Source organism: Lutra lutra, chromosome 10 (genome assembly GCF_902655055.1).
Source record: "Lutra lutra chromosome 10, mLutLut1.2, whole genome shotgun sequence".
Lineage (NCBI taxonomy): Eukaryota > Metazoa > Chordata > Mammalia > Carnivora > Mustelidae > Lutra > Lutra lutra.
The window spans coordinates 32,809,346-32,836,642 of NC_062287.1; the positions used below are offsets into that span (position 1 = coordinate 32,809,346).

Sequence of the window (27,297 nt, forward strand, 5' to 3'; positions counted from 1 at the left end):
TGCTCCTTGATGGTAAAATGGGTGTCTTGCATATACTTAATCACAAAAGAATTATCTTTGAGAAGTTTTGCCAAATAAGTTATCAGAGAACATCTCTACATGAGAAGGTTGTTTTTATGAATAGTCATAGTTCAATTTTTAAGTTTATAGTTTTTGAATGTTAGGTTTTCTTGAAGAAATACTTTGGTAAACATGGATGTGACTTAGTCTAATCACTCTAAATATTTTTCTTTTAACAGCACACTTCGCTGTAATTGCACATTTACTTGACTTGTTCTATCGCCCTCTCCACCACATTATTTGATTCATAGCATTTGATTGAGCTATATCAAATTTCATCTTTGTAGGTTGAAATGGGACCTTTTTTTTTTTTTTTAAGATTTTTATTTATTTTTTTGACAGACATAGATAGATCACAGGTAGGCAGAGACGCAGGCAGGGGGGGCGGGAAGCAGGTTCCCCACCGAGCAGAGAGCCCGATGCGGGGCTTGATCCCAGGACCCTGAGATCATGACCCAAGCCGAAGAAGACAGGCTTTAACCCAGTGAGCCACCCAGGCACCCCGGAATCTTTTTTGTTTTAAACGAAAGACCGATTATTATGTTTTCCATTTTAATATAAGATTATTAGTACATGCTACATAACTTTTTATCTATTTATGCAGCTTAAATTATGCAGAATTGAAATCATGAGATAAATGATAGGTAGGTAGATGATAGATGCATAGATGGAGGAGAAGCAAAGATAGAGATAAGACATAATAATATGAATTTCAGATTATCTTAAAGCTATGTGCAAGGCTTTTTAGTAAAACTTTGAATGGATGTTTCAAATCTACCTTAACTCACAAAATTAAAGATTCCTAGTGTTGGAAATAATCTTAACTATTACATCACTTTCCAAGTGCAAGACACTTCTAACAATGAAACTTCCACTAGCATCACATAATTTAAAATGTCAGAATCTTTTTATCACGTTGAGGTGAAATAGTCTTATTCTTTGGAGGAAGGCATATCTATTCTAATTCCTCTTCCACATGACAGTACTTTTAAGCAGCTGAGAACACACATTCTGTCTCTAAATCTTTTTCTCCAAACCACACATCACTAATTTCTTCATTTTCCATGCGATAAAGATTTATCATCCCCTGCTCACTTTTTGGTAAGGGAAAAACTGTACTCTAAGATGGCCAACCAAACCAGCAAGGGAATTCCAGTCCATCTCAAAGCCCTTCCAGGTTTTTCTTTCCTATCCATTTTCCCCCACGCGAAAAGTACCAAGTATGCAGAAGTAGGAGGGTACAAATTCTCCTCCCGGCTTGTGCTCCGGGCTCAGAACTTTGGAGAACAACCTCCTCTGAGCCCACTGGTGTTAAATAAACCTCCGATTCTCCAAAGTCTCCAAGTACCACTTGGTTGTTCCATCAGGATCCAGTCCAGGTTCTGTAACTTTTTCACCCCGCCACTTGTAAGAGAAGCTAATGATGAGAAGCTAATGCTTCTCTTCCAAAACTATCTGATCAGAACTAAGCAGAGTGACACCAAAGCAGGCTTCATTCTGAATAGCATTTCCTAGCATTTTTAGTACCCATGTTTCACTACTCCTGAATTATAGCAATCTAATACTACCTTTCATTTTACTTTCTTCCTTTTGTTTTATTTTTATTTATTTATTTATTTATTTATTTATTTATTTATTTATTTATTTATTTATTTTTGTATATATCTCTAGGTTTTTCTCTGCTGACAAATGGCCCTCACGGGAGCCATTTTCTATGCAGACATAGTAACATTACTAATATCCAGCTGGGACAAAAGCTCAAACTTGCTTGGTTCTAGTTTCATTTATCCAAATAATTATTATATTCCTAAAAGTAAAATAAATAACACAACAACTTAATTGAATTTGGGTCCTAGAATCTACCTGCTTCTTAAATGACATGAAAGGGACACAATTTGAAAACATAAAAATTAATTTTTAAAATGACCACACTAATTTGTTTTAGATTACAGGTTAAAATTTCAGTGATTAACTATTTATTATTACAGCTTTGATTCACGTTTCCTATTCCCTATCTCTGCCTCCCACACCCCCAGCAACAGATGTCTCTGAACATAGTTACAAGAAATAGTCTGTGGAAATCTACAAGTGAAATCACACTCATTAGGTAGTAATGCTTTTAAATATTTTTAAATTATGTAAAGTTTTATTTATTTGTAACAAGTAGAAAATTCCTTTGCTATATGTAATGTTATTTTTCAATGGTTTTCCTGATATTAAAAAACATTTTTAAAATATGAAAAATATCAGATGATAAATACTTATCATAACTGGTTTATTTCAACATAAGTTAATAGCTTATTTATTAAAGCAGGGTAAGGTGTTTTTCAATCAAAATTAAATACTAGGTCCCTGGATAACTCAGTCAGCTATGCATCTGCCTTCAGCTCAGATTATGATCCTGGGGTCCTGGGCTTGAGTCCCACATCGGAGCTCCCTGCTCAGTGGAGAGTCTCCTATCCCCTCTCCCTCTTCCTCTGCCTCTCCCCCACTGCTCATACTCTCTCTCTCCCTCTCATTCTCTCTCTCTCAAATAAATAAATAAATAAATAAAATCTTTTTTTTCTTTATAAGATTTTATTTATTTATTTGACACAGAAATCACAAGTAGGCAGAGTGGCAGGCAGAGAGAGAGGAGGAAGCAGGCTCCCCGCTGAGCAGAGAGCCCGATGAGGGGTTCGATCCCAGGACCCTGAGATCATAACCCGAGCCGAAGGCAGAGGCTTTAGCCCACTGAGCCACCCAGGCGCTCCAATAAATAAAATCTTTAAAAAATTAAATACCATTTTTCTTACTTTTATAATTTATAATTATAATTTGCATTACTGCAGCAATTTCCATTTGTATGCTAATTACACCAGGAATTTCCTTAATCCTTTTGTTCTTTCATAGTAATTTTCCATAGTTATGTTGTTTCATTTAATTTTTCTTAAATTCCAAAGGTAAGACACTGTACTCAGGATGTATTTCATAAAGTTCTCAATCTCTGGAATTTTTTCTGCTCAATAATTCAACAGAGACATTAATGATTTTCAAGACAAAGATGTTCTTATGAGGACAATCTAAGCCTTCAGTTTTTCCTTCCTCTTTTCTCTCATTTTTTCAGTATTTGTAGATAAGATACTTCCCCTTTCACAAAGAGTACAAAGCTTGTGACTTGTAAGTAATAGTAAGTAATAAGTAATCCCATGGTGATCCAATATAATACATATTCTGATTATTATAATTTTACAAGTCTGTGCCCTCAGACTATGGGATCCCTCAATATGCTGTTTTGAAAAACAGAGTTGGGATTCACATTTATACTTTATGATGAAAAATGTCATGTCATTCCACACTTCCAGACCACCTCTAAGTTTTAATGAATCAAAAAGTCAAGCTATAAACCTATTATAGAAAAAATATCAAATGTAATTATAAATTTCAACTATTTGGATTTTCATTCATTTTGTCTGAAAACAAATTCTAGATGTTCTGTTTTAGGAAAATTGTATTTTGTTTTGAAATATGCATTTATATTTATTATAAATCAATATTCGGTGTTTTATTTATCATAAGTGTATTTAAATTAAAAAATCTGGGAGTTAAACTATTTCAGTTAGCTATGGGTATTCATTAGAGTAAGAATCATTTCAAGAAGAAGCTTCTTCTCCAGTTATAATATGACATTGAATTTTTACTTCACCTATTGCTAGGTTTTTATTGATTTACAAAAGGTATAACATGCACATATTATAATAAGGCCTTTTTTTCAAAAGGAACCAAGTATGTCAATCACCCAAACCATTAGACATGTTCAATAAATTATTATTTAACCAGTCAGGTCAAATTGGGAGAAATTTAGAGAAGCAGAAGTAAGCAAAAGAATGTTTTCTCAAAATATAGAAAATGTGAAGCCTGAAAATAATATTTCTAAGGAAGACATGTAATTATATTTTGTAGTTGTGAATAACTTCAATATAGATTTATAAAATCAGGGTATCATAGCATTTGCAATTATTTACTTTCATGTAATTACTTACTTTATATAATTATTACTAGGATTTTTAATATTAATAATCATTGCTTAGAGAAAAATCTCTCTGTACTTGCTCTTTTCGTTTTTCTTTTCCCATTTCCTCTTAAATGCACTTATATTAGGTGTTCATTTCCACCAAACCATCATTCCACTTGCAAAAACTCTTGGCTAGGTAACAATGAAATCAACATAAATAAAATCAATACCAAGTTCTCATCTTAGCAGACCTAAGCAGGCTTTGCTATTGTTGTTCACTTCCTCTTTCTTCAAAGCTATTTTCACAAGGCATCTGAATCATCAACTTCTGTTTGTCCTTCAGTTTCTGTAGATGCTCCTTCCCAGGCTTTTTTCCTATTTCTCCTCCTCTATAACCTACATTTTAGTCTATATTATTCTTCCTTTCTCTGTGTTCTTTTAAATTATTAGCATGAAACACCAGTGAAGACTCCAATTTTATATCTTTAGTCAGCTCCACTTTCTTAAACTCCAAATTCTTAAACTCCAAATTCTTATGTCTTACATCTTCACTTGTATATTAAATAGAATTTAGTATATTAAATAGAAAATTAAATATTTTCTGAAAATAAACTCCTAATCTCCCATACTTGAAACCTGCTATTTTCTCAATCTCCATAAGAAGAAACTCCATCTTTCTTGTTACCTAGGCAAATCTCACCTTCCAGTTACAGAGGTACAAAACATTGGTGACATACATACTTTTTGTTTTCTTTCCTGTCATATCTAATCCATCAACAAACACTTAAAATGTAAATTAAATTATTACATGTCTCAGTTCAAAATCCTCCAACATCTTCTCACCTCATAGAAAGTAAAAGCTTAATTCCTTACAATGCTTCTTGTTGACTTATTTAATTTTTCTTTCCCACCAGATCTCTGATACTATTTTTTCCTTCCTTCATCCTCACCAAACAATTAACAGTAGCAACAAAATAAAATTGAATAAAAAATGGCATAAATAGTATTTTGTGTTAGAAGTCCTCAAAATCCAGAAGATTCAGGAAAAGTTCTCTGTAACCCCCTGAACTACTTAAACTTATGTTGGAAAGGACAGCTTATAACAGAAAGAGAGCTATTAAAAGAGACTCTCCTTTACCTAAGGAACTTAATTGCATTATAATTTGTTGTTGTTGTTGTTTTTTGTTTTTCCAAACATCTCTTTTCACCTTCTTGCTAAAGAGTTTTCTTGCCTTTTGTCCTCAAACCCCCTACCCCTCTCCTTAGATCATATAGGCTTCATCTTGCTTCAGTGTCTTTGGAATTTCACGTCTGTGTGATTTCCCTCTACATAAGGCTACTAAATTTGATTTTCCACTGTTAATCTGTCTCACATCTGTTTGATTCTAAGTCCAGCTAGAAAGACCATAGGGCACAGGAAGAGTTTCCTCCTGACAACAGCAAACACAAAAGGCAATTCAGTACAGGCAACTTTATAAAAGAAGAAAAAAATGACATTCAGGTATACAACTGTCTGGTCAGATTCAATACAAAGATAAATTTTAGAAGACTTAGGATAAACATTTTCAAATTACTAAGATACATGTTATACAGTAGAATTTTTTGTGTTATATCTTTGGAGACTTTTTGTTTTAATAGCAGTATAAATTTTTTAAAAAGATTTTATTTATTTATTGACAGAAAGAGAGATCACCAATAGGCGGGGGAGAGCAGGCTCCCTACTGAGCAGAGAGCCTGATGTGGGGCTCAATCCCAGGACCCTGAGATCATGACCTGAACAGAAGGCAGAGGTTTAACCCACTGAACTACCCAGATGCCCCAATAGCACTATAAAATAAACATACACTTGTACTAATGAAAGTTGAAGGGGCTATTACCAAAATATATATAAGCTGTATTACATTAATTCAATTTTCACAAACAAGTTCATAGATCTAATTTAAACTAAAACACATAACATGGCATATGATATTCTGAAATATGAATACTATAGTTTAACAATTATTCAAAGTTTAATATTATAGTAATTATTGAAATAGTAAAGAAAGCAAAATTTGGTACAATTTTAATTTTTGTTTTCTTTAATTTGACTTTATATAGGACACAGAAATAATTCTTTCCACTATACTTTAGGCATCTTTAAAAATATTTCTCACACATGTTCATCTTTATTCTTTGAAAATCCTCAAGTAGATTAAAATAGATATTTCTGAAAAAGGGTGTGACTTACTATTTTTACTGTAATATTTACAAACTAATTCAAATTTTATATGCATAATATGCATTTCAAAAGTTTCTTTTAAGATTATGTTTATCCTTATTTCTCATACTGCTAAGTGTTAAGAAAATATTAAGTGACATATCTTTTTACAGGACAAATTACAGAGAAAAATTATCAAAACTATACACTATAATTTCCTTCCCAACCCCAAGGTGTTAATAAATATTCTGCTTTAAAATTATTCTCCTTAATTTTCTAAGTTCACTTAAATTTTAAAGCAGCAAAATAAAATAATTTAAATATTTAGTTATAACTTAAGACTTTGATTCTTATAAAAATTTGTACCCATAAGAACATGTCCCTTGGGACGCCTGGGTGGCTCAGTTGGTTAAGCAGCTGCCTTCGGCTCAGGTCATGATCCCAGCGTCCTGGGATCGAGTCCCGCATCGGGCTCCTTGCTTGGCAGCGAGCCTGCTTCTCCCTCTGCCTCTGCCTGCCACTCTGTCTGCCTGTGCTCACTCTCGCTTCTCTCTCTATGACAAATAAATAAATAAAATCTTTAAAAAAAAAAAAAAAAAAAGAACATGTCCCTTTGATTATTTTAGTTGTCTTTTGCTCTTATAACCTTTATTTCACAATATATGTAATAACCATGGAACATAACACAAATTATAAGATAAATACTAGTTAAGGTATTCCACAACAGTTTTTATCCTGCTTAATATACCTCTGTGAGTCCATGTCATTCAAATAACTCACAAGAAAGTGAAGCATCTGTTAAAGAATTTCTTTTGACTATTTTACACCTAATAGCTAATTTGATATTTTTGGGTGAACAATTCTAGTGTTTGATGTATTAGATAAAATAATTTAATATGCTTGTTGAGTTTATTAGTGTGCACAGACACATCCCTCCAATAAATAGAAGCAGAGATTTAGTCTAAAAGAAACTTACTTTTATCCCAAGATTAAGGTTAGGGTAAAAAGGCTTGCACGTTCACTGAAGAAACTTGTTGCGGGATTCAGAAAATTTTCAGAATTTTCAGAAAATCTGATCGCTATTGTGATTATACCACAGTAGCAGATGCTGTTAATGTACCAATCCATAAACCTTGATCCACCAACTTTCACAGAAAATATCTCCTGTGTCCATTGACATTTTCTCTCCAGGATCTGCATTGTATCACTTCTTCTCTGCCTCAGGTTTTCTCTAGCACCACAGGAGCTTTCTCAGCCAAAGCAGGGCAACCCAAAATGGCCCCAGGATTTGATGCTCAGCCAAGTCAGTCAATACTTAACCAATGAGATCAATAAAGGACACATTTAACTAAGTTACTTATCTCTGTGGTGTGACAATTCTGAAGCAGGTTCTATATGAAACCTCATGGCAAGTTGGTGCATGATAGAGTTCTAGCCACTTGTATCTGTAGACATACTCATAATAGCACATTTTCTTGACTTTTCTGACTTCCATGTCTTGATTTCCTCATCTCTCTTGTGTTTCCTGGGATGATCTCTCTGGTGAACTATCAACACCATAGTCTCCTCATCAGGGTAGGCTTAGATAACCCAAACAGAAATGACTTCTGGAAAATTATCTGGAAATAATTTTTAGCATGTGCACTATATGGGTATCATGGCTACAGAGAACTTGTGTTTTGATAGGTAAGCGATTAAAGACTGTAGAATTTCCCAATTGTAGCAGGAGATCTGTGGCTAAAAATTGAGACTCTAGGACCAAATTACATGTATTTGAAACTTCCTCAAATATTTATTCCTTAATCTCTTACTGCTTTGATTTACCTCGAAGATATCAATAATCTTGAATTAGAAAGTTGTTGTGAGAATCAATCACAGAATACCTTCTGATATTTAATTAGTGAATGATGAATTTTACCTATTGCTATTATTACAGGTTTTACCAATATGGTAAAAAAGGCGTTGTTGAAACAGTTCTGATGCAATTAAACACTATTTCCAAAGGAAGTATTAGAAATGCAGTGACTATCCATTGTTGTTTTATATATATATATATCCTTTGACTTTACCAACACTTAAGTTTGATGAAAATAAAGTCTACAACATTTATCCAAATCAAGAATACTGAAACAATGTGCATTGGAACTAAATTTATTTATTAAAAACTGCTATTTATATAAATCTTTAAATTCGAAGATGATATTGGCAAGATGAAGTGTAACAACACAGGCAAATACATGAATAATTTTTCAGTGAAAATAATAGTTCCACACTGAAACTTAAGAGTCATGATTTATTTTTTGGAATTAATGGTATTCTTCTTCTTTTTTGTATATGTGCGAAATTTAGTTTTATGTTCTGATCTTTAAATTTTAGATCGTCTTTCTACTTTGGAGCAAACTAATTTTTTTTTTAATGCTATGATATGTGTCTTATCTGGCACTTTCAGTTTTCAAGATTCTTGAGTTCTATCATTTATATAAAAGTTATTGAGCTCTCTCTTCTATTCTGCCTCCTTTCTTTTGTACTTCTTACACATAGTTTGAGTGAACACTGCATGCCTCCAAGGGCCAGAACCAGAAAGCAGAGTTGAAGCAAGGATTGTTTGGGCCTGGTATAAGTACAAAGGGTGTGAATAAATGTACGGTAGCCAGAAATGGCACTGAGAATAGTTCAGATCTGTGCCATGTACTTTGGTTTGGTTAGACATTGGTTTTACACAGGTACTACACTCAGGATATGCTGATGCTGACCCTTCCTCAAGTTATACAGATAATTTCCACTAAAAGCTTTCTCATTCACAAGCACTTAAATGTAATTATCTTTGAGTGCTTTAGAAGAAAAAATAATTAGTATCCAAAAGCTCTGGATAAGTATTTCAAGGAATTTAAAAGTTCTAGTAGACTGTGGAATTGAGTTTCCCAGAAGGTAAAAAACTGGCTCAAGCAACAGCTTTTAATTATTTTCTTTATGTTGTCTTAAAATGGAACATGTCTAATAGATTTATGATAAAAGCTACACACTAAATTGGAGGTGCAAATGGATACATTCAAATCTTAAATAATTTGTGATTGTCTTAATCAGTAATTATAGGATACTGCTAAAATTCCTTATACCAGACCTGTTCAATATAAATATGCAGGCCACAAATGCAAGCCACTTATGTAATTTTAAAGAAAAAAGAAACAGGTAATGTTAATAATATATTTTATTTAAATAACATATCTAAAGTATCATTTGAGCATTTGATAAAAATAAAATTAATAGAATATTTTACTTTTATTCATACTGAGTCTTGGATATCTGTATTGTATTTTATTTTTACCACACATTTCAATTTAAACAAGCCCCATTTCAAATGCTCAATAGTACATATGGCTAGTACTTATCTTTACTGGACAGCACAACAGTGGTTCAACCCACATCCCCAGTATTTTCTTGACACTATTCTCTCAGCTGTCTACTACTTTATGAATTACTTCTAAATTGCTTTGCATATATAATTATTAGTCTGCCTCCTATAGGGTCTTCTGGCCAACACTGAAAGGCTGTCAATTCTCAGTTCGTAAAATGGTCCTATATCTATTTCTAGATTCCCAACTATTGTCTCACATTCTATTTTTAATCTGTTAAAATTATAATAAATTATAGCATAAGAATTGTAATAAAATTTATTAGAATTTCTTTTAAAGATTCTTGCATGGATGGATATGAGTGAGAATGTGAGAATTTCCAAGATCAAATGACATGATTTTTTTATCACTCATGGCCAGCATATACTGGCCTTTTTAATTTTTATCTCCCAGTTCTTGATTTCCATCTTGATAGTTTATACTTTCTAATAAAATGACACAATACAGCAATGCACATGTGTATGAGAGAGGGAGAGAGATAGAGCATGTGTGCAAAGTTGATGAGCTGATGATCACTGTATTTTTACCTATAGCTTTGGGAGCAGAGCATTTTTTATCTTCTACCCAAACAGATCATCATGAGGACAGTAATGTGACAATCTGTTATCATTAATGCTGTTGAAGTGTTTGGAAGACACGAGAGAGGATTAAATGACCTGGAAAACTCAGTCTATGGAAAAGTCTATTGTACTCATCTCTGTTATTTCCACTGCTATGCATCACTGAAATCTTAAAACAGTGATTTGCTATAGTGACATATAAACACAAAGGCCATTTTTCACCTTCTACTGTATCCCAAACAAACCTCAGAGATACTTTAATACTTTCTAGCCCACATGTTAGCTTAATATTAAATATTTAAAATATTAAAATATTATTAAAAGATTTAGAATATGAGTGGAATGTTTAAATATTTTAAGAACTTACCTATATGAGAAACACAGTATGAAGTATTTAATATAATATATTGTCTCTAGATTTAGTCTATGAGGCAGTAGTCAAGCTAATTCTGTGTATTTCCATCATTCCATAAAGAAGCAAAAAAAAAAAAAAAGAGTATTTGTAAGTACTATAAGCAACCCCAAATCTTAAGCTTTTTCTTTGTTCTGAAACCTATTTATACCATCTTATATGTAAACTATTGCTCTCCAAGTCACCTAAATCATGTGTGGTCAAAAACTTTTTACTGAAGATAATCTATTTCTTACTATTCCCCATCTTCAACATGTGAGGCACAAATTAGATAAGAGAAAAAATAAAGAAAAGGTTGAAAAGTAAATGTACCAACTTTTCTAAAGTAGTATAAAAGTAAAAACACAACTTTTTAAATGACCTTTGCAATCATGGTTTTAGAATAGAATAGACTGAATAAAAGTTCTGGTGCCACTGTGCTCAATTGTAGACAACTTATTATGTTTTCATACATGAACTAATCACTAAAGCATATAGAGATATCAGTTTCTAAGTTGATACATCACAAAAAAAATATAGATATTTTAAACTTTATTTTCAATGGAAAAAATGTTGCTGTACTAAGTGAAGTATACCATTTATGCAATAATGTTCCATTTTTTGAAACCCAGCTACTGCCTCTTAAAGTTTACTAAGGCAGAATACTGTCACTTAAAAGACACTTATCCTATAATCTTTATTGCTAATAGTCTAATTAGTTAACTCACCATACATTCGTTACAGGGATTTTCCATTTCCTTATTTTGACATATTAGGCCTAAGGATCATTATTTGAAAATTACTTAACTTCTGTAAAGGCATGATCATCAACTTATCTAATTTGCATTTGAACTCTCCTTGAATCATAGTCTCCGTAGAAAAGTAAGAACAAAACTTATATCTGGGGGCGCCTGGGTGGCTCAGTGGTTTAAAGCCTCTGCCTTCGGCTCAGGTCATGATCTCAGGGTTCTGGGATCGAGCCCTGCATCGGGCTCTCTGCTCTGCAGGGAGCCTGCTTCCCCCTCTCTCTCTGCCTGCTGCTCTGCCTACTTGTGATCTCTGTCTGTCAAATAAATAAATAAAATCTTAAAAAAAAAAAAACAACTTATATCTGGAGGAATAATTTGTAAATGAAATTAATTCCTCTGTGCAATATAAAAAATATGTCTTTGTAATGATTGGATATAGATGATATCTATGGATATAGATATAGATATCCATATATCCATATATGGATATAGATATAGATATCCATATATCCATATATGGATATAGATTATATCCATCATTTCTTATGCTTTTTTATTCAAATATTAATCATATACTGTGTATAAAACTGTATGGAAGTTTCAGATTAGTATAAAATTGAAGTACCTAGCTTTAAAAACTACTGTATGGGAAATAAAAGCAGATGAACAAATGTGGATATCATTCAGTATGTGTCATGTGTCTTTCATTTTATCAAAAAGGATACTGATACGTATCATAGAAATGGTTTAATTTGACCTTGATCTCAAACATGGAAAGAAGGGAAACTGGGTGTAATGGGCATGCAGGATGGGAATAATAATACGAACAGTGAAATTAGGGAAGGACAGTGAAAACAATTTATAGATAATGAGTAGCAAGAATGAGAGAAACATAAATTTGCTTGTGAATAATAGTTGAATCAGTTGATCATTGCTGCAAAACAAACCATCCCCAAATTCAATGTTTTAAAACAATGATCACTTATTATCAAGAGTTTAATTTAGACAGCTGAGGGTTTAATTAATTAAGGTTAGGCTTAGCTGGGATGATTCACCTGGGGTGGCTGTACTCTACATATCTCTTTTTCTTCTTTTTTCATGGTGATGGGAAAAGAGCAACAGAGTTAGTGGAAATATGCAATGTATCTTAAGTCCTAGGGCTAATGTACTATGAATTTTGCTTCATTCTATTGACCAAAGCGAGTCACATGGCTAAGCCCAAAGTCAAAGAGAAGGTAAACACACTTTATTCCTTTATTAAGAGTGGAAAGTTAAAAGTCAAATAATACAGATATGGAGAGAGCTAAAGACAAAATAGCAATCTACCATGCTGTAAACTTGCAAAGTTATTCTACAGTACATCTGTAAAAATTATTATTTGCCAATATCAAAATCTGTTTTTACTTTACAAACAAAACAGAGCTACTGAAAGTTTGGATACCAAGATCTTTAATATAATCTAATTTTTTCTTTCTTTTGTTTGAATTGTTGCCACACTTGTCATTTTGTTCATTTACAGACTATTTTTCTTGTTTAAAAAATATATTTATGTATGTTAAAGTAATAAAATTAGTACCAATATTTCTTCCTAATGTTCAAAATTCTGCTTTGTAAATTCTGCTCTATAAATTTAACTTTGAAATCTAATGAGTTTTTTTTTTTGTTTATTTATTTTTCATGGCATGCTGAGAAACCTGATTTTATTTTTTCTTATAGGTATATCATATCACTTGTATACCAAATTTTATACCAAATTTTTATGAAGACATAGAACATTATCTGTGTTATTTCATTTCAGAGGTCTACCTCAGGAGTCCATGCTAATACCACTAACACACTATCTTAATTATTTGTAAAGCTATACCAAAATAAAACTAGTTGAGGATGGATTAAGACATTTTCTGAAATTAGTCTTCCCATCTAGAAACATGACATATCTCTGATTTATAAATTTCTTTAGGGGCATGTCTCTGTGTGTGTGTGTGTGTGTGTGTGTGTGTATTTTGTTTATATTTAGACATTCTCTTTGTCTAGATTAGGTACAAAAAATAAAACTCATGATATCTTAAGCAGAAAGGAATGTAGATATTAGGTGCTTATAAACTGTTAGAAGATCTGAGGGAATGAATGTCAAGAAAGACCACTGCTAAGTCTTCAATTAACTGTGAGCTTTCAAACAGTTAAAAACTGTAGATAACTGCCAGCAATGATCATAGGTTTTAGCACTGAAACACAGGATACTAAAAAAAGGATCTGGTGCCACTGTAGCTGGAAGGACAATGATAGGACTTCTGATTCTCTTACACCTTTGATATCACACGTTTCCAGTTAAACCGCACTTAATCTTGAACCTTGGTAGCAAGTCTTCTGAGAAAGGCAGTTCTTAGGCCCCCAGGCTCCCTAATGTATTGGAGAGGACAAGAATGGGGAAATAGTATTATGTGCCAACACAAAATCCAGCAGAGAATTATATAGTCATTGTTTCAATTATAAATGGAAGATTCTTTTGTATTCCATTTCTAATATTTGTGACAGATTATCACTTTTCTCTGTTAACCTTATAGCACAGTAGCCCCAGGGTGCAAATGTTATTATTGGATAAAAAGGAGCAGTGTCTATTATTTTTTTTTTCTTCTTGCCCCTATGGTCTTCCTCACTCCCTTCATCTCTCTTTCTTTACTTTCCTTTTCCTCCCTTTCTTTCTTTCCTCTTTCCCTTCCTCCCTGACTTTTTTTCTTCCTCTTTCTTTCTCTCTTTTTTTCTTCATTCAACTTATAAGACCCTGTAAAGTTTTGTTCCACTCAGTGGTAAAATAGTATAGTACTCATTCTATCACAATAGTCATCATTTTAAACACCTTTCAGAAACCAAATTCCAAAAAGTGTGTAAGAAAGAAAGAAAGAGAAAGAAAAATAAACAAAAGAAAAGAGAGAAGAATGTGGAAAGATAGATGATAGATAGATGATAAATACATAGATGATAGATGATAGACAGACCCGCTTAATTTCAACCACTTGCACTCTTACAAAATGAGACATCATCCACTTTTTAAAGCTTAAGGCAATTTGAGGTCCATAGCTATTAAGTCAAGTTCCTACAGCTAGCAAATTTACCGCAGAGATTCAATCCTGGGTCAGCCTTATTCCAGAGCCTGTAATCTTTCCATTTATCAAAATCACTTCAACACGTTCAGCAAATGTGAAAATTTTAGGGAAAGTCTGTATCTCATTAATCAATGTCTGTCTGGGATTCACCCTGTATACTAGGCTTTGTACAGAGAGATCAACCAAGTTTCAGAATTTCAGACATTTACTGGTAGAAAAAGAGCTTCTCATATTTTGTAGGACAGATTTGAAGTGTTCCGGTGGCTGAGCACTCAGGCTAAGGATTTCATTTGCTGGTATGTAAGCAAGATTAGACAGAAACTTTCTTATATTTGAAAACTGCTCCAGAAAAATCTTTTTTTTTTTGGTTTTGTTTTCCACACTCAGTCTTCCTTGAAATTTAAAAGTATAGGAAAGTATGACATAGCCTAAATGTCAGCATTTTCTCTGTTTCCGTTAATTCTCTTCACTACAGAAATATTCAATAAAAGTTATTGTTTACTGGACAAGTATCATGTATGAGGTATTTTGCATATATTCACACTACTCAAAGTGTTTGAATGTTTAGTTTATGAATGCCTTGCATCCTGGTTGCAAAGGTTTATGCACTATAAATAAGGCAGTCTGGCATATTTTCACATCAAAATTTATTACTCTTTTTTCTTCTTGCTTTGGGCAAACCCAGTTTTCTTTCATATTTTTAGGAATTCCAACTTGAAAAATATTAATTCACTGTGTCTCCTATGAATATACTGATATTAAATATAAGCCCTTGGTAGTCAACTCAAATCACCCCCTCCCACCTCTACCACTAGCAGGTAGAGAGAGATAAATGTTATCTAAGACATTCATAAACCTTAATATTATATCATATTTCATGCCAAGTGAGAAATTACTTAAGTCATTCTTTTTCAGTTCACATATTAAAATATTTTTGTATACTTTGTATAGCAAATGTTCCTATAAAAGATTTCAAAATAGTATCTTCTGAAAGACAAAAAACTACAAATATAGTATTTAATAGTTTACAAAATAAAATAGTATATAAAAATACTATTATTTATAAATGGCAAAATACTTATAACAAACACTTATATTTATAACAAACACTTCAAAATAAAGATTTTATTATTGAATAACATTTTCGGAAGGAACTGTTCCATCTTCCTTACTTGCAATTAAAAATTCTATTTTCGCATTGATTTTGACACACTAACCCTGAAGGACTATCCAGTTATTTAAAAATTTCAAATATTCACCAAAAATAATCTCCATGGACTTTCCCCATTATTTTCAATTGTCAGTTCTGGATGCATAACAAGTAGCAGTGCTGTTAATATACTCAATACACATGTAGCAACTAATATATGTGAAAAGGTTCTTTTTCTCCTTTCAAGTCGTGATGTAATTGTCAAGACCATTATGATAAAAATTAAATTCCCATTTTTGAAAGTGAAAGAACTTCCCACTATTTTTATTAGCTGTAGTACTCTATGATTGCATACATTGAGACTAAGGAATAGAGAATTTTTTTTAATAGATGAACAGAATTCTGCCAATTCTGAAACTCTATAAACCTAGAGCCACTCAGACTCTTCTTTAATGGAATGAAGCTCTTTTGGAGCTAAGCCAATGCCTATTCAATAAAAGTTGTGTAAGTTATTGAGTGAAATATCTCATTCTCAGAGGATAAACTCAGGACCGCTTTTAATATATGTTGCCTCTTATTATGGCAGGAATTTAGTTGATTATGTCAAGATAAAACTGTCAGTGCCTCCCCTGGATGTTTTTAGTAGTTGTAGTGACAGATGAGGTGCAAGTACATGAATAAAATGGGGCTTTATTTAAAGTGACACCATGAATCCACTCTCATCAGATTCATCAATTCTAATTCACTTATGTCTTTTTGGAGTGCTCAGTCTGTCTCATTTATTTCAATTGCTTCCTATTCTACCACTGTGCTTTTCAATTAGTTGGGCAGAGTAATAACAAAAGTGACTTAACAAGAGTGGACTGTGCTATGCTAAACCTGCAACCATAGGTTCCCTGTACAGTTAAATAAGCTCTATATTATCAACTTGAAACCTGGATTTATTAATAGCTTGACAAAAACTCTCCTCTCAAAAATTAATTAGAGTTCTGTTCAATTACTTGAATTTAATACAATTCAGCTGGTAATTGATAGAGTGCACCAGTTCACAGGTGGGAAATACATTTACTTCATTCTATTTCCATCTGCTGATATGTCTACCATAAATCTAAATTGCATATCAATCATCCATCTGGAAGTGAGAATTAGACCCAAAATACTCTTACCTACAGCTGCTGTGCTGTGTTCAGTAGTCTTTCTTTGAAAATGTTACAGGCACCACAAATAAATGGTTTCCAACATTACAAAATCTAATTAAAGTGTCTACATATAATTTATCTCTGGTACTCACAGTTATCCCCCAAGTAGGAAGTTAATATAGACTTTGATTTGTAAAGACATTCTTGTGATTAAGAGTTAAGGACAAAATGCTTCATATACCTTCCAAGATGTGTCTATGTAATTTGTAAATAGAAAAAAAAAAGATGATTATTTTAATTTTATTTTGTATATGTAACCTATTCTGAGATCATTCTTATTGCTACAAATAGAACTATGATGGCAAAATTTGGCTGAAAAATCTGTCTAATATTGGAATGTAGCAATGCACTAATTTATGGCAAACTATTATTTTCCCATGGTTTGGAGTTTCACTATTAGGAATTTCTACCCACTTCTTTATCTTTTTTCTCCTCTTGTTTCCTAGTCTTTGGGAAAATGTCAAATTCATGGTTGCTTTACTCCACAAAATTAATCTAAGGACACCTCATATTGTATGAGCCTTCAATAAAAATGAAAAACTGATATGATTTAATAGAGTGAAAGAAAGGCATTTCATATGTAAAATTTCCTGCAGTTACTCTCCAGAATTTGGGCCTGACTTGTAGAAAGTCCTGGCCAAACTGCTGACCCTTACTTTCTCCTTCAGAACTATCCCCAGATTCAGATTTGGTCACTTTCTTTAACTCCAATTTTTAAGACTGAAGATACTGAAAACATAGAATAAACTGAGTAAAATACATTCTAATAATTTGAATCAATTAATTTAAACTAACCTAACAAATTAGAAGAGAGATATATGGAAGCCTTGAAATTAGTTATGATATTGTCAATATTTTATAAATAATTAGAAAACAGAGGTAAATAAGTCTATGTAAAATGAACTGATCTATTTGGTTGATTATCTAAAGATACATCACAAATATATATATATATTTTAAAGATTTTATTTATTTATTTGACAGAGAGAGATCACAAGTAGACAGAGAGGCAGGCAGAGAGAGAGAGAGAGAGAGAGAGAGGGAAGTAGGCTCCCTGCTGAGCAGAGAGCCCAATGTGGGACTCAATCCCAGGGCCCTGAGATCATGACCTGAGCCAAAGGCAGCGGCTTAACCCACTGAGCCACCCAGGCGCCCCAGATACATCACAAATATTATAGTTAAGCAGTACATGTTGGATTTAATTTGAGATGATCTATTGATGTCCACTTACTCATAAATATTAAACATGGATCTGATCATGTATTCTAAAATATTTTAATGTATTAATTTTAAAGGACTCTTAGATCCAGAAAGATGCATTTATTATTTAATGATTTCGGTTGCTGAATAAGTATATAAGAATGTGGAGCTGCTGAGAAAACACTGTAGTAATCACTTTCATTCAAAAGATGCCCTAAGAAGGTAAGGATGACTCAGACTCATTCTGCCCATGACTTCCTGTTTATACAGGTAAAGCACTGTCTTCAAACTCAAATCATCAAAACAAACAAAATCTATCCATTAGCATAGTATATATTTGTTGAGAAAGAAATAGAGGAGGGTACATCAGAGGACTGTTTGTCTTTTTGTTTCAAACGATTTAACACAATCTTCATGTTCTTGCCATGCTCATATAAAACCATAAGTTTAATAAAGACAAAATATTTTACTACTTTTCATTAATATTATCTCCAGAATATTTGTAGAGTGTGTTTAAATGATACAATCAAGTTTTTTTTTTTTCAATTTAAAGATAATACACTTTCTTCTTTTCAGTATATAAAATATTGACTTTAATATATTGAGCTGCTAAGGAGTTTCATGAATGATACACACAGGTTTTATGTATTTTTTCCCCTTCAACATTCTTTTCAACTGTAACAACAGATTAATAAAAAAAAAAAAAATGAACTATACCTGCTTTCTGAAAACAGGGTCCAAGTTATAAACTTCAAAAAAGAACTGATTTCTGTAAAGATATCCTTTTGCAGTAGTCATGCAAAAATGATGCTAGTAGATCTTGAGTGGCACTAAATAGCAATCCTTGAAGGTCACCTGTTAAGAAACAGGCTCTATTTAGTTATATAAAAAATGACTGTATACTGTTATACTGGTTAACCATATCAACACATAGATATAACACTTTAAACACTAAATATCTATTTAGTCATTGCTTTCCAGACTTAATTTTCCTCTATAATTTATATTTTATAATAAACAGAGATGAACATCCCTTTAATCCAATTTTCATGGATTTCAATAGGTTAAAACATTTAACACATAATACACACAGGATGTCAATAAGCAAGCAATGAAGTTAAACTACACATCAGAACAGACAGTCTTAACATTTTTATAGAATATTTCCTTCAACAACAGAGGAATACACATTCTTCTATAGATTCCTGGAACTTTTTTTAAGAATAGAAATAGGCTGGGCACCTGGGTGGCTCAATAGGTTAAGTGCGTGCCTTCAGCTCAGGTCATGATCCCAGGTTTCTTGGATCAAGCCCCGCATCAGGCTCCCTGCTTGGCAGAGAGCCTACTTCTCCTTCTCCCTCTATCTGCCTCTCTGCCCACTTGTGCGCTCTCTCTCTGTCAAATAAATAAATAAAATCTTAAAAAAATAAAAAAAAAAAATAGAAATAGGTTAGACAACATTAGACAATAACTTTAAGAGTATTAGAATTATATACCAAGTAACTTTTCTGACCACGGTGGTATGAAAATCAAAATCAAATACAAGATGAAAACTGGAAAATTCATGAATACAAGGAGATTAAGCAACATGTTCCTGGACAGCAAATAGGTCAAAGAAGAAATCAAATGAGAAATTAAAAAAAAAAAAGAAATCTTAAGATAAATAAAAATGGAAATGCAACATATTAAAATTTATGGGATGCAATGAAAGCAATTCTAAGAGGGAAGTGGATAACAAAAAAAAAAAAGAAAGAAAAAAGAAAAGAAAAAAAAAGAAAAAGATAAAAGAGAAAGAAAAAAAGAAAAATCTGCATTAAGGAAAAAGGAAGATCTTAAATAACCAATCTAACTTTACCTTCAAGGAACTAGAAAAGGAACAAACTAAATCCAAAGTTAATCGAAGAGCAACTCTTCAATTAATTAAAGAGAAACAGAGTCAAAAAGTGGTTGTCAGGGGCTAGAGGATGGGAGATATAAGGAGACATTTGTCAAAAAGTATACACTTTTAACTATAAGATAAAAAAAATCTGAGGATCTAAAGTAAAACACAGTGACTACTGTTGATAACACTATTGTATAATTGAAATTTTCTGAGAGTAAAGTTCAAATATTCTCATAATAAATAAATAAATGAATAAATGTTAACTAGATGGGGGAACTCTTTCATGATATATCTGTACATCATATAATCACAGTGCATTTAATATCTTACAATTTTTTATGTCAATTGTAATTCAAGAATGCTGAGATAGGTTGGTAGAGCTAAACTAGTGGCATAGCAGGAAGACCCTAGGCTTGCCTCAACCCTCAAACAGGGATAGATAACTATCAAATCATTCTGAATATCTATGAAATTGACCTGAGGACTGACAGAACAACCTGCACAACTAGAGGGAGAAAAAAGCCACATCAAGGAAGGTAGGAAGTAGAGAGATGTGGTTTGGGGGAGAAATGGTTCATATATATTGTGGAAGTGAGAGAGCCCTGGTCATAGAGAGAGGGAAGGAGAAAAAGGAGTGCACAGGGATATGCACAAGGGATACACTTCAACAAAGCCATTGACTGGGAAAATGTGAGGGAATGATTTTTGTAGGTTTTTGGAATCAGTGGGTCTCAAAGACTGGAGTTTCTTCTTTTTTTGTTTGTTTGTTTGTCTAAGATTGTATTTATTTATTTGACAGAGAGAGAGAGAGAGAGAGAGTGATTGAGCACAGGCAGGGGGAGTGGCAGGCAGAGGGAAAAGAAGAAGCAGGCTCCCTGCTGACCAGGGAGCTGGACATGGGGCTCAATCCCAGAACCCTGGGATTATGACCTGAGCTGAAGGCAGATGTTTAACTGACTGAGCCACCCAGACACCACAAGACTGGAGTTTTAGAGGTCAATGGGCTTTGCTGGAATAGAACCCTTAGGGTGCTGCCCTTCTCCTGACAGAATTAATGCTGGGTCAGATGAAGCAGCCTGAGGATTGCCTAGAGCACATGACAAAGGGTGGCGATGGAGATGAGCTCAGGGATATTGTTCCTGCTTCTTGGAGTACATCTGTGAGAGGTGGAATTGATTTCTTGGAACAAAGGAGCTGGTGAGCACCATTTCACTCCCCCCTCCCTCTTAGCATAGATGCATATACACCTGCTGGGGGTGGCTAACTTAGACACTGGCTATTTAACCTGCTTTATTCCAAATCCCATTCCCCTGCACTCTGGTGTAACCACCCTACTGGGTCAAACTTCATCAGTCCCAGGGAGGCAAGACCCTCCTCCAGAAAATGAGTGCAGGTCCTTGCCACACTAGGTCCTTAAGGTTTATAGTTTTAAAAGTCAGCAGTCTTGGCTGGGATACAACCCAAGGTGTACTGTGCTGCTCCAGGAAGGTAAGCAACCTGGAGACAGATTTTGTAAAAAGAGCAATCTGAAAAATGCCTAGGACACATGAAAGGCAATTATTCACTCTGGGAGACTTCCCTGAGAGCAGAAAGAATGAAGTCCACTCTCTGGAAACAAATGAACTGAATAGCGACATATCCCTCTCTCACCCCTCAGCATAAACCAATGTCAGTAAACAGCATAGTGCCAACACTGGCTGCCTAACCAGCTTACACTAAGTTCTATACCCTTGTGTTCCTCTGGTGTGCCTAAGGACCAGTGCAGCAGGCTCCTTCCACAGAAGACCAGCATGAACCTCCACATGTGTCCCATCTATTGCTCATACAGTTCTTCAAAGCTTCAGTTCTAATGGAAATAGCATCAGGTCTCATTTAACAAGCAGACCAGAGCATAGACAGTGAAAACTCACCACACTCTGATCAAGTTCTAAACATTGTCCAATTGCTACAGATGACTGACCTGAGGGATAGACAGTTAAAACACAGAGGCCAAGTGCACACAGCGCACACCAGAGACCCTTCCTGGTGCACCAGACCCTGAACATAATATGGCCTCTTCTTCAGAAGCAGTAGGAAACATAACAGGTTTTTCTAACACAGAGAAGAAGACAGAGAACTAGACAAAATACCAAGATGGAGTAATTCATCCCAAAAGAAAAATAAGCAAAGGTCATGGCCAGAGATCTAATTTAAACATAAAAATAATATGCCTGATGCAGAATTTAAAGCAACATCATAAGGATATACACTGGGCTTGAGAAGAGCATGGAAGACATCAGGAACACCCTTACCACAGAGAGAAAAGAGCTAAAAAAACCAATAAGGCTGAAATGAAAAATGCTATATCTGAGATTCCAAACTGATAGGATGTTATAACCACAAGGGTGGAAGAAGCAGAAGAATGAATAAGTGACACAGAAGATAGACTTATGAAAAATAATGAAGCTGAACAAAAGAGAGAAAGAATGACTTATGAGTAGTGTAGACTTAGGGAACTCAGTGACTCCAGCAAACGTAATAAAATTTATATCCTAAGACTCCCAGAAGATGAAGCAAGAAAAAGAGGGAAGGTTTATTTGAGGAAAGTATCACTAAAAACTGCCTAATCTGGGGAAGGAAACAAACATCCAGATCCAGAAGACACAAAGAACTCTCATCAAAATGAACAAAAGCAGGTTAATCCCAAGACATATTATAGTTAAATTTGCAAAATATAGTAATAAAGAAAAAAAAATCTGAAAGGAGCCATACAAAGGAAGTCCCTTGCTTACAAGGGAATACCCACAAGGTTAGCAGTAGATGTCTCCATAGGAAACTTGGCAAGCTAAAAGATAGCAAATCTATAGACAAGAATACTCTATCCAGCAAGGCCGTCATTCAGAATAGAAAGAGAAATAAAGAGTTCCCAAGAACAAAAACCAAAGTAGTTCATAAACAGTAGGACTTATCAATTGAAACCAGGAGATAGTTCTTTGAAAAAAATTAACTGATAAACCCCTACCCAGACTTATTAAAAAGAGAAGAGTAAGTACCTAAATAAATAAAATCACAAATGAGAGAGGAGAAATAACAATACAGAAATACAAAGGAATATAAGAGTGTATTATGAAAAAGTATATGCCAACAAATTGGACAGCCTGGAAGAAATGAATAAATTCCTAGACATATAATCTACTAAAATTGAAACTGGAAGATATAGATAACTTGAACAAACTGATAACCAGCAAAGAAATTGAATCAGTAAAAAAATATCCCAACAAACAAAAGTCCAGAGCCAAACTGCTTCCCAGGTGATTTCTACCAAAATTTTAAAGAAGAGTTAATACTCATTTTTCTCAAACTATTCCAAAAATTAGAAATGGAAGGAACATTTCCAAGCTCACCCTATGAAGTCAGCATTACCATGATTCCAAAACCAAAGACTCCACTAAAAATGAGAACTACAGGCCAATATCTCTAACACGTATGCAAAAATTTTCAACAAAATACTAGCAAATCAAATCCAAAAGTGCATTAAAAGAATCATTCACCACAATCAAGTGGGATTTATTCCTGGGCTAAAAGGTAGTTCCATATTTGCAAATAAATCAACATGATACACTATATTAAGAAAAATAGGATAAGAACCATATGATCCTCTCAAGAGATGAAGAAAAAGCCTTTGACAAAGTACAACATCCCTTCATGATAAAAAACCTCAACAAAGCAAGGATAGAGGGAACATCCCTCGATATCATAAAGGTCATATATAAAAACCCGCAACTAATATCATTCTTAATGGGAAAAAACAAACAAACAAACTTCCTCTCTAGTCAGGAAGAATGAAGGGGTGTACATTCTAACCACTGTTATTTAACATAGTACTCAGCCTCAGCAATCAGACAACAAAAAGAAATAAAAGGCTTCCAAATCAGCAAAGAAGTCAAACATTCACTATTTGCAGATGACATTATGCCCCATACAGAAAGCCCAAAGTTTCCACCAAAGAATTGCTAGACCTGAAAATGAGTTCAGTAAAGTTGCAAGATATAAATCAGTGTACAGAAATCTGTGACATTGCCATACACCAATAATGAAGCAGCACAAAGAGAAATCAAAGAATCATCCCCATCTATGATCACACCAAAAACCATAAGACACCTAGGAATAAACCTAACCAAAGAGGTAAAAGATCTGTACTCTGAAAACTATAAAAAACTGATGAAAGAAATTAAAGATAAGAGAAAGAAATGGAAAGACATTACATGCTCATGGATTGAAAGAACAAATATTGTTAAAATGTACATACTACCCAAAGCTATCTACATATTTGTTTATTTTTTTAAAGAATTTATTTATTTGATGGAGAGAGAGAGAACACACAGCAGGGGGAGCAGCAGAGGGAGAGAGAGAAGCAGGCTTCCTGCTGAGCAAGGAGTCTGATACAGGACTCAATCCCAGGACCCTGGGATCATGATCTGAGCCTAAAGCAGAGGCTTAACCATCTGAGCCACCCAGGTGCCCTGCAATCTACATATTTAGTGCAATCCCTGTCAAAATATCACTAGCATTTTTCACAGAGTTGGGGTAAACAACCCTACAATTTGTTTAGAAACACAAAAGACCTTGAATACCCAAAGCTGCCTTGAAAAAGAAAAGCAAAGCTGGAGGCATCACAATTCTGTACTTCAAGGTATATTACAAACCTGTAGTGATCAAGACAGTATGGTACTGCACAAACATAGACATAGATAGATCAATAGAACAAAATAGAAAATAGAAAGCCCAGAAATAAACCCATAACTATACAGTCAATTAATCTTTGACAAAGCAGAAAATAATATCCAATGGACAAATGACAGTCTCTTCAACAAATGGTGCTGGGAAAACTGGACAGCAATATGCAAAAGAATGAAACTGGACCACTTTCTAGCACCGTACACAAAATAAATTCAAAATGAATGAAAGACATAAGTGTGAGATAGGAAACCATAAAAATCCTCTTGGATCTTTATCCAAGTAGTAACCTCTTGGACACCAGCCATAGGAACTTCTTACTAGATATGCCCCTGAGGCAGGGGAAACAAAAGCAAAAGTAAGCTATTGGGACTTCATCAAAATAAAAAGCTTCTGCACAGTGAAGGAAACAATCATCAAAACTAAAAAGCTACCCAATGAAGAAGATATTTGTAAATGACAGATCTGATAGAAGGTTTGTATCCAAAATATTTAAGAACTTATAAAACTCAACACGTAAAAAACAAATAATCCAGTTAAAAAGTGGGTAGAAAACATGAACAGATATTTCTACAAAGAAGACATATAGACACATTAAAAGATGCTCGACATCACTCAACATCAGGGAAATACAAATCAAAACCACAATGAGATAGCATCTCATACCTATCAGAATGGATAAAATAAAAAATCACAAGAAAAAGTATGTGTTGGCAAGAATGTAATGAAGAGGGAACCCTCATGCACTGTCGGTGGGAATGCAGACTGGTGCAGCCACTCTGAAAAACAACGTGAAGTTTCCTCTATGATCTGGCAATTGCTCTATTAAGTATTTACTCAAATAATACAAAAATAGTGCTTTTCTAAGGGATATATATACCCTGATGTTTATAGCAGCATTATAAAATATCCATTATATAATATCCATTATAAAATATCCATGGACTGATGAATGGATAAAGATGCAGTTTATATATACAATGGAATATTACTCAGCCATAACAGAAGAATGAAATCTTGCCATTTGCAATGACATGGATGGAACTAGGGAGAAGTATACTAAGCAAAATAAGTCAACCAGAGAAAGACAAATACTATATTATTTCACTCATATGTGGAATTTAAGACTTTTTTTTTTTAAAGAATAAAAAAGAGGGATGCCTGAGTGGCTCAGTGGGTTAAGTGTTTGCCTTTGACTCAGGACCAGAGTCCTGGGATAGAGCCCCACATTGGGCTCCTTGCTCAGTGGGAAGCCTGCTTCTGCCTCTGGCCGCTGCTCCACCTGCTTGTGCTCTCTCTCTCTCTCTCTCTCTGACAAATAAATACATAAATAAGTAAAATCTTTAAAAAGAGAGAAAGAGGCAAGCCAGGAAACAGACTCTTAACTATAGAGAACAGATTGAAGGTCAGTGGGAGGGTTATGGGTGGGGAATGGATTAAATGGATTATGGGTTAAGGAGGGCACTCATACTGATGAACACTGGGTGCTGTATATAAGTGTCGAATCACTAAATTTTACCCCTGAAACTAATATTTCACTGTGTGTTGACCAGATGAAATTTAAATAAAAAACTTTTTAAAAGGCTGAAATAAAAGAAAAAACAGTTAACACATTAACTTATACCTATATTTCAGGTTTTTTAGAAGTTTTATTATAATAATTATACACCATACCTAACATTTACAATGTTAAATTATCTTTATTATTCCCTTGATTTAAGAAATTTGCAATATGTATTGGTTATTTAAATCTTATAAGTGACTTACATTTTAAACATATTTGAAAATTATGTAAGTACACCTTGTTTGGTTACCTGGAAGGAATTTACATGTATGAGGTCATCCATGTTCTTTTTATTTCTAATGATGTTCACTGTTCCAATGAAATTTTCTACTCAGTGAAAATTGTGTTTTCCTAAATTTACTCTTTGATAGATTCATGAATGTGCCCACATCAAAACCAGAGCAAAGTTACCCATATATATATAATATACTTTATTTCAAATAACTAAACTGGAATATAAGTTTTGGAATATTAGTTAGCTGATTTCAAAGTAACTGAAGGCCATTAACTGAGATTCCATGTTAAGATTCTACCAAAAGTTAAAGGAAACCTATTTTGCATAGTTAATGATTAGATTGAGAAAAAGTATTTCAGTTGCTTGTAGTCTTCATGACCAAAAATTATTGATCTTTATGGTTCTTTTTTATATTAGTTGAAACCACAAGAGATTGACATTAAAATTGTCATGGTGGAGTGTCAGTAACTTCATATCAGTTAACCAGTGATTTTCTTTAATCCTGCCTTGCATTTCTGACATCAAGTCCAAATTCTAAATATCCCTGTAATACACAAATCACTTTTTTTTAGTCACAGTAAATTATTTTTTTTCAATTTCACACTACATGTACAACAAACACTATGTGAAGAAACATAATATATTCTTTTTTTTTTAAGATTTTTTATTTATTTATTTGACAGACAGAGAGAGAGATCACAAGTAGGCAGAGAGGCAGGCAGAGGGGGGGGGGAGCAGGCTCACTGCTGAGCAGAGAGCCCAATGTGGGGCTCCATCCCAGGACCCTGAGATCATGACCTGAGCTGAAGGCAGAGGCTTAACCCACTGAGTCACCCAGGTGCCCCAATGATTGGATTTTGAAGTGAACTTAGAATATATT

At 33.7% G+C, this 27,297-nt stretch overlaps 1 protein-coding gene across 1 annotated transcript in view; it reads right to left on the minus strand.

Annotated features, from left to right (window-relative positions):
- Positions 1-27,297, minus strand: part of CNTN5 (contactin 5) — a 1,378,753-nt gene that overhangs the window by 1,023,040 nt on the left and 328,416 nt on the right. The window contains exon 3 of the mRNA XM_047692818.1: positions 18,738-18,875. The gene's annotated coding sequence lies outside the window, so the exon portion shown is untranslated. The remainder of the gene's footprint in view (positions 1-18,737; positions 18,876-27,297) is intronic.